The sequence below is a fragment of the Canis lupus genome, chromosome 16, assembly GCF_003254725.2.
Source record: "Canis lupus dingo isolate Sandy chromosome 16, ASM325472v2, whole genome shotgun sequence".
In the NCBI taxonomy this organism is placed as follows: Eukaryota; Metazoa; Chordata; class Mammalia; order Carnivora; family Canidae; genus Canis; species Canis lupus.
In genome coordinates this window covers 11230105-11241706 of record NC_064258.1, presented here as the reverse complement: position 1 = coordinate 11241706, position 11602 = coordinate 11230105, and positions in this window count along the sequence as shown.

Genomic DNA, 11602 nt, shown 5'->3' with positions numbered 1-11602 from the left:
TGCGGCTCCGCGCGCATCCGACACAAATCCTCGCGGCCCACGGCGGCCTGGCGCGCGGAGAGGCCACCTGGCGGCCGCTCCCGGGATCCCTATGCCCGGACTGCGGTGGGCCTGCCTGAGGCCTTGGCACCGGTTGCAGGAGGCGGGGTCGGTCGGGGCGCAACGAGAGCAGCGGGGGGCACTGGGGAGACCTGCGGGAGCTGAGTGCGGCCCTCCTAGGGACGCCCCTCTGCAGACCCCGGCGGCTGTGGGGCTGGGGGCAGCGTGCGCGGCAGGAGACGGGGCGCCCCGGGTTCCGGGAGGGCGCGGGCGCACCTGCGGGGGTGGGGGTGGGCCTCGGGCAGGCCAGGTGCCGCGCCCGCGCTTCCGATGGAGCGGCTCCCCTGGGGTCCGAGCCATCCAGTCTCCATCGCTGAAGATGGGCTCCATCCAAGCGGCCGGAGCTCACGCGGGAGGGGCCCGCTCTCCGACCCCGCCGTACCCGGGACACCTGGGGGCCCCACCTGGGGAGAGGCGGGAGTGAGCCCACGTCGCAGGCTGTTGCCCCCACCGCTGCCCCAGGCGTCCCACCAGGGTCTGCCAGACGTCCTGGGTTCCCCCGCGAAGTGTGCGTGCCGCTCATCAGTGTCTTCAGGGTGTGCTTCCGAGAATGAAATTAAACAGGTCCCCAAGGCTTTAAACAGGATCCCCCGGTGGCTTTAGCGCCGCCTTCAGCCCAGGGCGTGACCCCGGGGGCATCCGAATCAAGTCCTGCATCGGGCTCCCTGCATGGAGCCTGCTTCTCCCTCTGCCTGTGTTTCTGCCCCTCTCTCTCTCTCTCTCTCTCTCTCTCTCTCTCTCTCTCTCCCCCCTCCGTGTCTCATGAATAAATAAATAAAATCTTAAAAAAAAAAAAAAAAAACAGGTCCCCAAGGCTAAGAAGGAAAGCGCACTGACTTGGTTCATCACTATCAGTGACCCAGAAGGAGAATGCTAGCCTTGCATCTGGGTGAGCCCCACTCCACTGTGAGCATCCGTGGCTGCCTCCAGACCTGAAAATCACAGTGCCCCTCCCAAAACAAAAGGTTCCAAAGTCACATTGCAGGACTGGATTGGAGCCAGACAGGCACTTCCATGAAGCCAGTGCAGAGCAAGTGGGCCTGCAAATAGCCCCCTTTATGCTACTTTATGTTTTTTTCCCAGCCTAGGTGTCAAACCAAGAAAATAGCCAAGTTAATAAATAAGGATGGACAGGGTCTGTTACTGAAGTGTTCCCCAGGATGCCCAGGGTGGGACCAGAGGCCAGAAGCTGGGGATGTGGACTGAAGCCCTGGCGGGGGAGGCCTGACCCACACACAGCCTGGCTCTGCCTCCCAGGGCCCTGTCACTAAGCGCTCCTGGACTCTCCCACACTCACCATCATCCTGTCCTTTGCTCATTTATTCAGCAGCCCTCATAATCAGTGGCATCATTTTGGTAGTTACAGTCTCCGAACTTTCTTTGATTATAAAAATTAATGTATACTCATTTCAACAGATATAAACAGTGGAGTATCGCTGGAAGGAAACAAAAATGAATGTTCTTTCTCCAGACCCGCTCCATAAATGTAACTACTGGTATACAGATGTGTCCTTTTGTTTTTTTTTGTTTTGTTTTTTTTTTTTTTAGATGTGTCCTTTTGATAAATCTTGATAATTTTTAAAAATCTCAGCAGTGGTAGGTGCCCACCACATTTATGTATATTTTTTAGATTATTTATTATTTATTTGAGAGACAGAGAGCACCCACACAAGCAGGGGGAGCAGCAGGCAGAGGGAGAGGGAGAAGCAGACTCCCTGCTGAGCAGGGAGCCCAATGTGGGGCTGGATCTCAGGGCCCCGAGATCATGACCTGAGCCGAGGGAAGACGCTTCACCCACTGAGCCCCCCAGGCACCCTGAATGTATATTATCATATTGAAAAAACATCAGATTAGCTCACCAGGTGAAATGACACAGATTTCTGGTCAGATAGGTTAAGGGTGAAATCTGGGCCCCAAAGCCAACAACTCCAATGCAGGAATTGAATTGAAAAGTAACCTAATTTTTCATGATTTTAGGTTCCAGCGAGTTAGACACAGGCAGATCCCTCTTGCATAGTGGAATAAGTACTTTTGAGCCTATGGAATTTAGAGAAAAGTGTCTTTATTTTATGAGCTCTGGCACATGGAGTGATCATCTGCTGGTTGCACTTCCAACCGACTGTGTATTTCAGGCAAAAACTTGCCTTCGCCATCAAGAAGTCACGAGATGGAGTGATACTCACCACACACAGGGATCCAGTGGCCCTTCGCTCTTATGTCACAGGCTATTGTGCAGTTTAGGAACAAGAAAATGTGTTTTTGTTTTTTGATTTATTCTGCGACCTGCGGTGAGTGTTTCCCAGCCATACCTACGTCCAGCTGCTTCTGACCTTGAAACTTTGGCTTAGAATTCAGAGTGAGCCTTTATGAATATGCATATCGTGTAAATGCCTAGTTCAGAACATAAAGGCAGTCTCAAATATAAATAATGCAAACAGAGAAAGCATGTTCGGTTCTTAGGAAGAATGGCAGGGAACAGTCTGCGCGGGCAGGAGAGCTGCTGTCAGCAATGTGGAATGTTCTAGTGCAGCAGCTGCTGTTTCCTGGCTGTGAAAACCCAGCTGGGGACATCACTCAAGCAAGTGACTCATCAGGACCCGGGGGGGGCGGGGGGTGTCTCATTTGTCTGCTCGGCTGACACCATGCCTTTCCTGGGGAGCTGGGGAGGCTGTGAGCTTGCTTTGGATACACCTGCTGACCTCTTCCAGACCTCCGGCAGCCGAAGGCTTTCTCTTCTCTGGATGATGTTCAGGATAAAACAAGTCTGTGGGGGATTCCAGGGCTATTCACTGGGTGTTTCTCTACTCCACCTGCCATTTGCCTTCCAAGGCCACATGTGGAGGGAGTCAGCCCTTCTGTTCCACCTAAAAGCTGCTGTCACCCACCCTGCAAGGGCCAGGCCTAACGTTGCAGGGAGCATGCATTCTAGAGCAGAGCGGGGGCCGCGGTCAGTGTCATCCGGCTCCCAGTGGTCCTGGCCAAGCACCTGCCAAGCCCACAAACCGGGTCCTCGCCGGACTCAACGCGCAGGAGTTGACATGTTATCACTTTGTGACAAGGAGCACGCTTACCCTGTGCTCAGGTACTCGGCCACTGTTAAATTTCAGTAAACATGAAAGATTATTTTGCCAAAAGACATGTGCCAGTTACAGTGCCAGATGGAGCCGGGCTCCCAGAGGAGGAGCTGAGCTCATCTCCAGAGGGAATAGTGCTGTACCACCCTGTGCAAGCATCATTTTGGGGCCTTCAGACATAGGGAGGCCCGAGAGCAGCAGGGAGGAACAGCGCAGCACCCTGCGTCTGGGCCTGGGGAGGCCGGGTACATAAAGCTAAGAGCAAATCGCATACGGATAAGAAGTAGGTACAGACAATCCAAGGGAAAAAAAAATTGACACCAGCGGCCCAGAATTACATGAGAATAATCTCCCTCCTAATAAGAGAAATGCAAAATAAAACTGAGATACTATTTCTCCCCCGCGGCCTGACAGCAATCTCCCCTAGCAATGCTGTAGGTACACAGGGTCACTGGAGCATCACGGCGGGGGGTGGGGTGGGGGGTGGGCACAGTCCCCAGCAAAGGGTCTCGTGAGGTCTAGCTAGCAAGAGGGCTCGAGAAGTTGCCCTTTGACCAGCAATCCCACTTCTCGGGATCTACCCCAAAGGCATGCTGGCAACAGTGTGGAAAATGCTCGACTGCAGGGCCCCCTTGCGCCCGCTATCTGCTGTGAAGTCCACCAGGTAAATTCTTATGGCCCTCGCATTTATGTTCGCTGCTCATTTTTAGCCAAAGTCTATGTTGAACTATTGTAAATATACTGTACCCCTAACCTTTTTATTTATGGCAAGCTGAAAAATATTTGGAATAACAAAAGAATTTCCTTTTTTTTTTTTTTTTTTTGTCTTTTCACTGACTACAAGTCCAATTTTAGGAGCCTTGGATTTGTAACTGTTTAAAAAGAAATTACAGGGCAGCCTGGGTGGCTCAGTGGTTTGGCGCTGCCTTCAGCCCAGAGCATGATCCTGGAGACCCGAGATCGAGTCCCACATTGGGCTCCCTAAATGGAGCTTGCTTCTCCCTCTGCCTGTGTCTCTGCCTCTCTCTGTGTGTCTCTCATGAATAGATAAATAAAGTATTAAAAAAAAGAAAAGAGTCCAATAATTAAGATGAAATTGTTCTTGTGATAATACAAATTATTTTTATTATTATCATATGGAGCCAAGTGGTGCAAACATGTGCTTGCAAAATGAAGACGTTAAACACACCTGGAATTGGATGTAGCACACACACATAACTCTTAAGGTGTCCAAGCAAGCTGTGATATCTGCCCAGCTAACAATTATGGTATAGTCATCACATCTTAACAGAGTTTATAGTGGCTAAAGTACAAAATTGTTGTGAAACAGTAAATGTTGAATCTAACAAGCACTTGAGCTCAGGGGTGTGGATTTTCTCTGTTTTTTTTTTTTTTTTTTTTTTTAAGATTTTATTTATTCATTCATGAGAGAGAGAGAGGGAGAAGCAGGCTCCATTCAGGGAGCCCAATGTGGTACTCGATCCCGGGACTCCAGGATCATGCTCTGGGCCAAAGGTGGCGCTAAACCGACGAGCCACCCAGGGATCCCCTTTTCTCTCTCTTTGCTGTTCAACATCCTATTTCAGAAATGCTTGAGCCTTTGAGAATCAACCTATACTGAATTCACTTTTATTTTTGTAAACAAGGCCTCTAAATTTTGGTGGTATTTTATTCAAGATCAGTTGGAAGTCTTTCATCCAAGCATTTGATGTATGAATTGGTAAGAAACTTCAGCTTTTGGTTATTCTGAATTGTGACCCTTCACTATTCCCAAAGAAACCCATGGCAGCTGATAAAAAAATAATAATAATAATAATTTTAAAAAGGAAATAAACTTCAGCTTTTGAAACCATTGGTTGCAAGTATTGGAAGCCACACTGAAAAGAGGAAAATGATGAATGTGGTCCCTTCAGAAGAAAGGGAAAGATGAGCAAATTAAACACTGGGGGAGCACTCTGGAATATCTCAGCTATGGTTTCTCTTCTCCAGAGCGTTTCCCTTGTTGTAGCCTCGAAATTTGGTGAATACTCAAAAGAATCAGAGACCTTTTAGAAATGACTTGACATAACTCACACAGCCTTTCTGGATCTTTCTCATGTATAAAATGAGGATCATAGATTGTATTTTGCATTTTGTTATAAAGATTAAAAAGTATGTGTAAGGCACTTAACACTTAGGATGATGTCTACCACAGAGGAGTAGGCCCTCCAATTTTAAGGTGCATGAATTTTAAGTCTTGAAAAATGTAATAATTTGTTCTATTATCATGTTAATTTTTTATTTTACTTCTCCCTCATGTAAAATTGAAATATTTTTAAATGCATTTTTTATAAAAGCACTTATAAAGCTGACACATAGCCAAGAAATGCAGTTTAGAAAATACCAAAGAACATTCAAAATCCAACCCACATTACCCTAAATAATTCATTGTTGGATGTTGCTCCATTTCCTGGCAATGCATTTCTATGTGAATGAAAGAATGAGAAAAAGACAGCAGATTCTCTTCAGGCAGCTTTCAACACCGTTTCTTGAAAAGATTGTGCTCTGCCCATTGCATCATCTCAACACCTTTATCAGATACCAAGTGACCAGAGAGACTCTTGTCAATCCGATTGATCTGTCGACCCTGTGCCAGCCCCATGCCATCTCCGTCACTGCAGCTTTGTGCTAAGTTTTTTTTAAAGATTTTTATTTATTTATTTGAGAGACAGAGAGAGAGAGAAAGAGAGATAGAGAGCTCGCACAAGCAAGGGAAGTGGCAGGCAGAGGCAGAGGGAGAAGCAGACTCTGCTGAGCAGGGAGCCCGATGTGGAGTCAATCCTGGGACCCTGGGATCATGACCTTAGCCAAAGGCAGATGCTTCACCCACTGAGCCACTAGGTGCCCCTGGGGTAAGTTTTGAAATTGAGGAGTGTGGGTTTTCCATAGATGGCCTCCATCAGGCCTCCATCAGGACCTCCATCAGGTCCATCATTAGAAGAAGTTCCTTTCTAATCTTAATTATTGGGTGTTTTTATGATGAAAAGGTGTTGGATGGGATCCCTGGGTGGCTCAGCGGTTTGGCGCCTGCCTTTGGCACAGGGCGTGATCCTGGAGTCCAGGGATTGAGTCCCGCGTTGGGCTCCCTGCATGGAGCCTGCTTCTCCCTCTGCCTGTGTCTCTGCCTCTCTCTCTATCATGAATAAATAAATAAAATCTTAAAAAAAAAAAAGGTGTTGGATTTGGTCAAATGCTTTTCCTGCCTTTTTTGGGATGATCACACATGTTTCTTATCCTTTATCCTACTAATATGGTACATTGCTTGCTTTTCCTCTGTCTAGCTGACCTTGCATTCCAGGTATAAGCCTTTTTTACATGTCACTGGGTCTGTTTTCACGAGTTGAGCAATTTGTTTCTAGATTTACAAGGGAGTTGGTGTGTGGGATGTTTTTCTCGTAGGATCTCTGTCCTATGTTAGTCCCAGGGTAATAATGAAGTGGGAAGTGTCCTGTCCTATTTTTTGGAGGAGTTTGTGAAGGATTGATATCAATTCTTCTTTTTAAAAAAAAATTATTCATGAGAGACACACAGAGAGAGGCAGACACATAGGCAGATGGAGAAGCAGGCTCCTCGCAGGGAGCTGGATTGCGGCACTCGATCCCAGGACCCAGGGGTCACAACCTGAGCCAAAGGCAGACGCTCAACCACTGAGCCACCCAGGCACCCCGATATTAATTCTTCTGATAGAATTCAACAGTTAAGATTCAGCTTTTCTTTGTAGGAATATCTTAAATTACTAATTCCATTTCTCGACTTGTCATACATCTATTCAGATTTTCTAGTATTTTCTGGAGTTTCTATCTTCTCAGAACTCTGCCCAATTCATGGAGGTCACTTAATTTGTGGTCACAGAGCTGTCCAAAAGCATTCTGATCATCCTTCTTATTTCTGGAAGGCTGGTAGTGATCTTCCCTCTCTCACTTTCCATTTCTCTGATCTCATTCCTCTTTTCTTCTTCTCACTTAGTCTAGCTGAACCATAGTTCTGTTCATCTTTACAAAGAACCAACTTTTAGTGTCACTGATCTTGGTCTATTGTTGTCTCATTCTCCACTTCCTCTTGAATCTTTATTATGTTCTTCCCTCTGCTTGCTTACAGTTTGCTCTTTTCTGTTTTATTTTTATTTTTTATTATTTTTAAATATTTATTTATTTATTCATGATAGACAGAGAGAGGCAGAAACACAGGAGGAGGGAGAAGCAGGCTCCATGCCAGGAGCCCGATGCAGGACCCGAACCCGGGACTCCAGGATCGTGCCCTGGGCCAGAGGCAGGTGCCAAACCGCTGAGCCACCCAGGGATCCCCTCTGTTTTATTTTTTAAAATATTTTATTTCTTTATTCATGACAGGCACAGGGAGAGGCGGAGGCATAGACAAAGGGAGGAGCAGGCTCCCTGTGGGGAACCCGATGCAGGACTTGATCCCGGACCCTGGAATCTCAACCTGAACTAAAGGTAGACACTCGACCACTGAGCTACCCGGGTACCCCTGCTCTGTTGTGTTTTATTGTTTAAGGAAAGGACGCATGCACGTTGTACAAATTCAAGAGGACCGAAGGCTTTTTTTGTAAGGAAACTATTTTCCCGTAAAAACATCTGTTGCTCCTTTGCTTTCCATTGGATTTGCTAGTGGTGGGGTAGATGTGAATGTGAACGTAAAATAAAGTGACTGTGAGTCCGTGATCACTAGTTGTGTGAGGGCCACTTCAAGTCCATTGGAACTATCGCTTTACCTTGGCATACGTTTAAAATGTTCATAATAAAAACTTACACATGCACATATCCTGTGCCTATCCATCAAGGTCCTTTCGGGTTCCAGGGGACACCCCACGTGTCTGAACAGAGAGGATATAAAGGATTTTAACTAGATACAAAGTTGCTAACTGATAAGTGGTAAAGGGGAAGACTCTAAGCTTTTGGCAGTTGGCAGCTACCCTCAAGGAGCAAAAGGAAAACCTTAGAACCTCAGGGGAAGGGCCCGTGGCTGGAGCTCACAGCTGAGGGAAGGGCTGGCTGGGTCGAGGAGGCCCACCTGGTTTGGCAGGAGTTGGAAAAACGGATTCAGTGATGGCTATATAAGAGGTAAAGCACTGCTTGGGCGAAGCTCAGAGCAGGCCAGCAGAATTGCGTCCTGGCCCTGACTGTCCGGCGCGTTCCCTTCAGCGCTCCGCGGCCGCAGAACCACGCAGGTCGGGGAGCCTACGCACCGGCTCAGCAGCGCCAGCAGAGCGCTGGCTCCCGGGGCTGCTCCTCACTGACCACAGCGGAACCAGGCACGTGCTGGCTCATGGAGGCAGCTTCCCTAACGCCCCAGGCATGTTTTTTTTTTTTTTTAATTAAAGACTCAAAAGAGAATTTGGCTGTGCTTTACAAGAGTGGCCCGAAGAAAGTGTCTGTCTCTTAACGCCTTCATGATATTTGGTAGAGTCCCTCAGTGTTGAAAGGAACTTAAAACTGAACACACAGGGATCCCTGGGTGGTTCAGCGGTTTAGCGTCTGCCTTTGGCCCAGGGTGTGATTCTGGGGTCCCAGGATCGAGTCCCGGGCTTCCTGCGAGGGGCCTGCTTCTCCCTATGCCTGTGTCTCTGCCTCTCTCTCTCTCTCTTTCTCTCTGTGTCTCTCATGAATAAAATAAAATATTTTTTAAAAAGCTTTGGGAATTGGGATCCCTGGGTGGCTCAGCGGTTTGGTGCCTGCCTTTGGCCCAGGGCGCGATCCTGGAGTCCCGGGATCAAGTCCCACGTCGGGCTCCTGGCGTGGAGCCTGCTTCTCCCTGTGTCTCTGCCTCTCTCTCTCTCTATGTCTATAATAAATAAATAAATAAATAAATCTTTAAAAAAAAAAAAAGCTCTGGGAATCCATGTAGTAATCATGTAATCATTAAGACCATCTTCCCGAAAGGCGGGAGGATGCTGTCATCACTCTGGCAGCCTAGGAAGATGGATGACTGGGGTAGGATGACTGCTACCCTCTGTACCTTTACAATTCTGTGCTCATGAATACATAACCCACTTGAAAAATCAACTACAACTTTGCAAAGAAAAACCTTTGTGTTAGGTCAGGTTTCCCAGGAAACAGACTCTAATGTGGGGGGATTTGCCTTCGCCAGTTTGCGGGGGCGGGGGTGCTCCTGGCGAAACTGCTATAAGAAAATGAAGAGATGGATGGAGGAGAGGGAGAAGTGGGACAGCAGTGCCGCTCAGCAGATTGGGGGGAATCACACACAGGACACTATAGAGTCCAAGGGCTCTTCAAGATGCTTTCAAATTAAGGCACAGGACTGGGCACCGCTACCCCACCTCCACCAGCCTGGGAGGCTGGCTGTGCCCAGAGGACTGACCCCTGGGCCATGCTGCCCCCTTGGGTTGAGCACACTTCCTGGGAAGACTCCTGAGCAACGACCAGTGGACCCCGGGCAGCTGAGGAAACAGGTGCCTCTGTGTGGACCTGCTCAGACGCTCCTGTGCACCCTCCCTGCCAGCCCCATGACCCCAGCCACAGTTTCTGGTTCAGACGTGTGGGTTGGGGTCCGAATCTGCTCTTCCAACAATTGCGGGTGATGCTGATGGTGCCGCGTAGGCACTGCGCCTGGAGAAGCGTTACACCGTCTCTGATCGGGTTGCATCACGTGTGGCAATTTATCACCAAGGGATGCTAATCCCTGAACTGCCCTGGTCACGCTGGGGTTCTTTGTGAGCTCATGCCACCTTCCTTGAAGCCCGAGCTCTCGGGGAGCTAGACTTGATTCACTAACACACCTGCTTTCAAAGATCGGTAACAGGCAGTGTTTATAGATACCAGAAAACCCCATCGGTTTTCTGGAGTCTGTGGGCCTCACTCTATTTCTCGCGGCTCTCAACAGGACACAGAAGCCAGGACAGGGGTCTTCAGTACCACTTGAGATGAGCACCAGGGTCTGTCAATCTAACTCCATGCTCCCCGAATCCGTGAGCAAAGTTTATCGGGTATTGATCCGTGCTAGGTAACCGGTGAGTGCTTTCTCTAGGCCACCGCGTAGCGCTCACCCAAACCCTGCACGGTGGGCCGGCGTGGGATACCAGGTGCCTTGGCGGGTCAGACACGCAGCCAGGGAGGGCCCCAGAGCGGTCTCCGGAGGCGGGGTCTGCAGGTTCAAAGTGGGGCTGGGCAGGTCTGCAGGGGAGCGAGGTAAATGAGGAGGGGCGGGATCTGCAGGTGCACGGGGCAGGGGCGGAGTCTGCAGGGGAGTGAGGGGCAATGAGGAGGAGCGGGGTCTGCAGGTTCAAGGTGGGGAGCGGGGTCTGCAGGTGCACGGGGGCGCAGGTCTGCAGCGGAACGCGGGGCAATGAGGAGCGGCGAGGTTTGCAGGTGCACAGTGGGCGGGGCAGGTCTGCAGGGGAGCGAGGGGCAAAGAGGAGGGGCGGGGTCTGCAGGTGCACGGGGCAGGGGCGGAGTCTGCAGGGGAGTGAGGGGCAAAGAGGAGGGGCGGGGTCTGCAGGTTCAAGGTGGGGAGCGGGGTCTGCAGGTGCACGGGGGCGCAGGTCTGCAGGGGAACGCGGGGCAATGAGGAGTGGTGGGGTTTGCAGGTGCGCAGTGGGCGGGGCAGGTCTGCAGGGGAGCGAGGGGCAAAGAGAAGGGGCGGGGTCTGCAGGTGCAAGGGGTAGGGGCGGAGTCAGCAGGGGCGCGCGGGGCGCAGAGGGGGCCTGGGGCACCGAGGGCATCTGCTCTTGGGCCAGACTCGGGTTGCTGACCGGAACGCCCTTCTCCCACCCCGGAGTCCCGAGGGAGCGCTGGCACCGGGGCCATCCGGTGCACCCCACAGGAAGCGCCCACGAAACCTCCGGGGTCCCCGCCGCGCGGACGCGGGAGGAGGGCAGCAGGACAAATGCCGACGCAGGGCGCCGCACGCGGACCAGCGAAAGGCAGGAACACCCGGCGGGCCGGGTCCTGGGGAGGCCGGCCTCACTCCGGGGGTCCGCACACCGCTCCCGGCCGCGGGCCACCCAAACCCTGCGTCCCACACCGCGGCGGACCGGGCGCCGAGAACACGCGGGAAAGCCGTGGCCGCCTCCGAACTGCCCACCCATTGGCTAACCCCACTGTCGTTCACGGAAGCCCGCCTCCCCTGCTCGCGGGCCGTGCTCTCATTGGCTGACTATCCAGCCGTCCGCCCTTATTAGCCCGCCCCTCCGCTCTTCGGGCAGGAGTCGTGGCAACAGGCGGACAGAGGTACGCGGCCCCGCCCTCGCGCGCGCACACGAGCGCGTCAGTGTTGGGGCTGGAGGCCCCGCCCCCGCGTGCCGTGTGCAAAAACAAACAGCCGTTAGGGAGGAGGTGCCGGGGGCGGGGCCTGGCTAGAAGGGGGCGCGCGATTGGGCGGTTGCCGGGGTTCAAACCAGCAAGGCGAGCGGG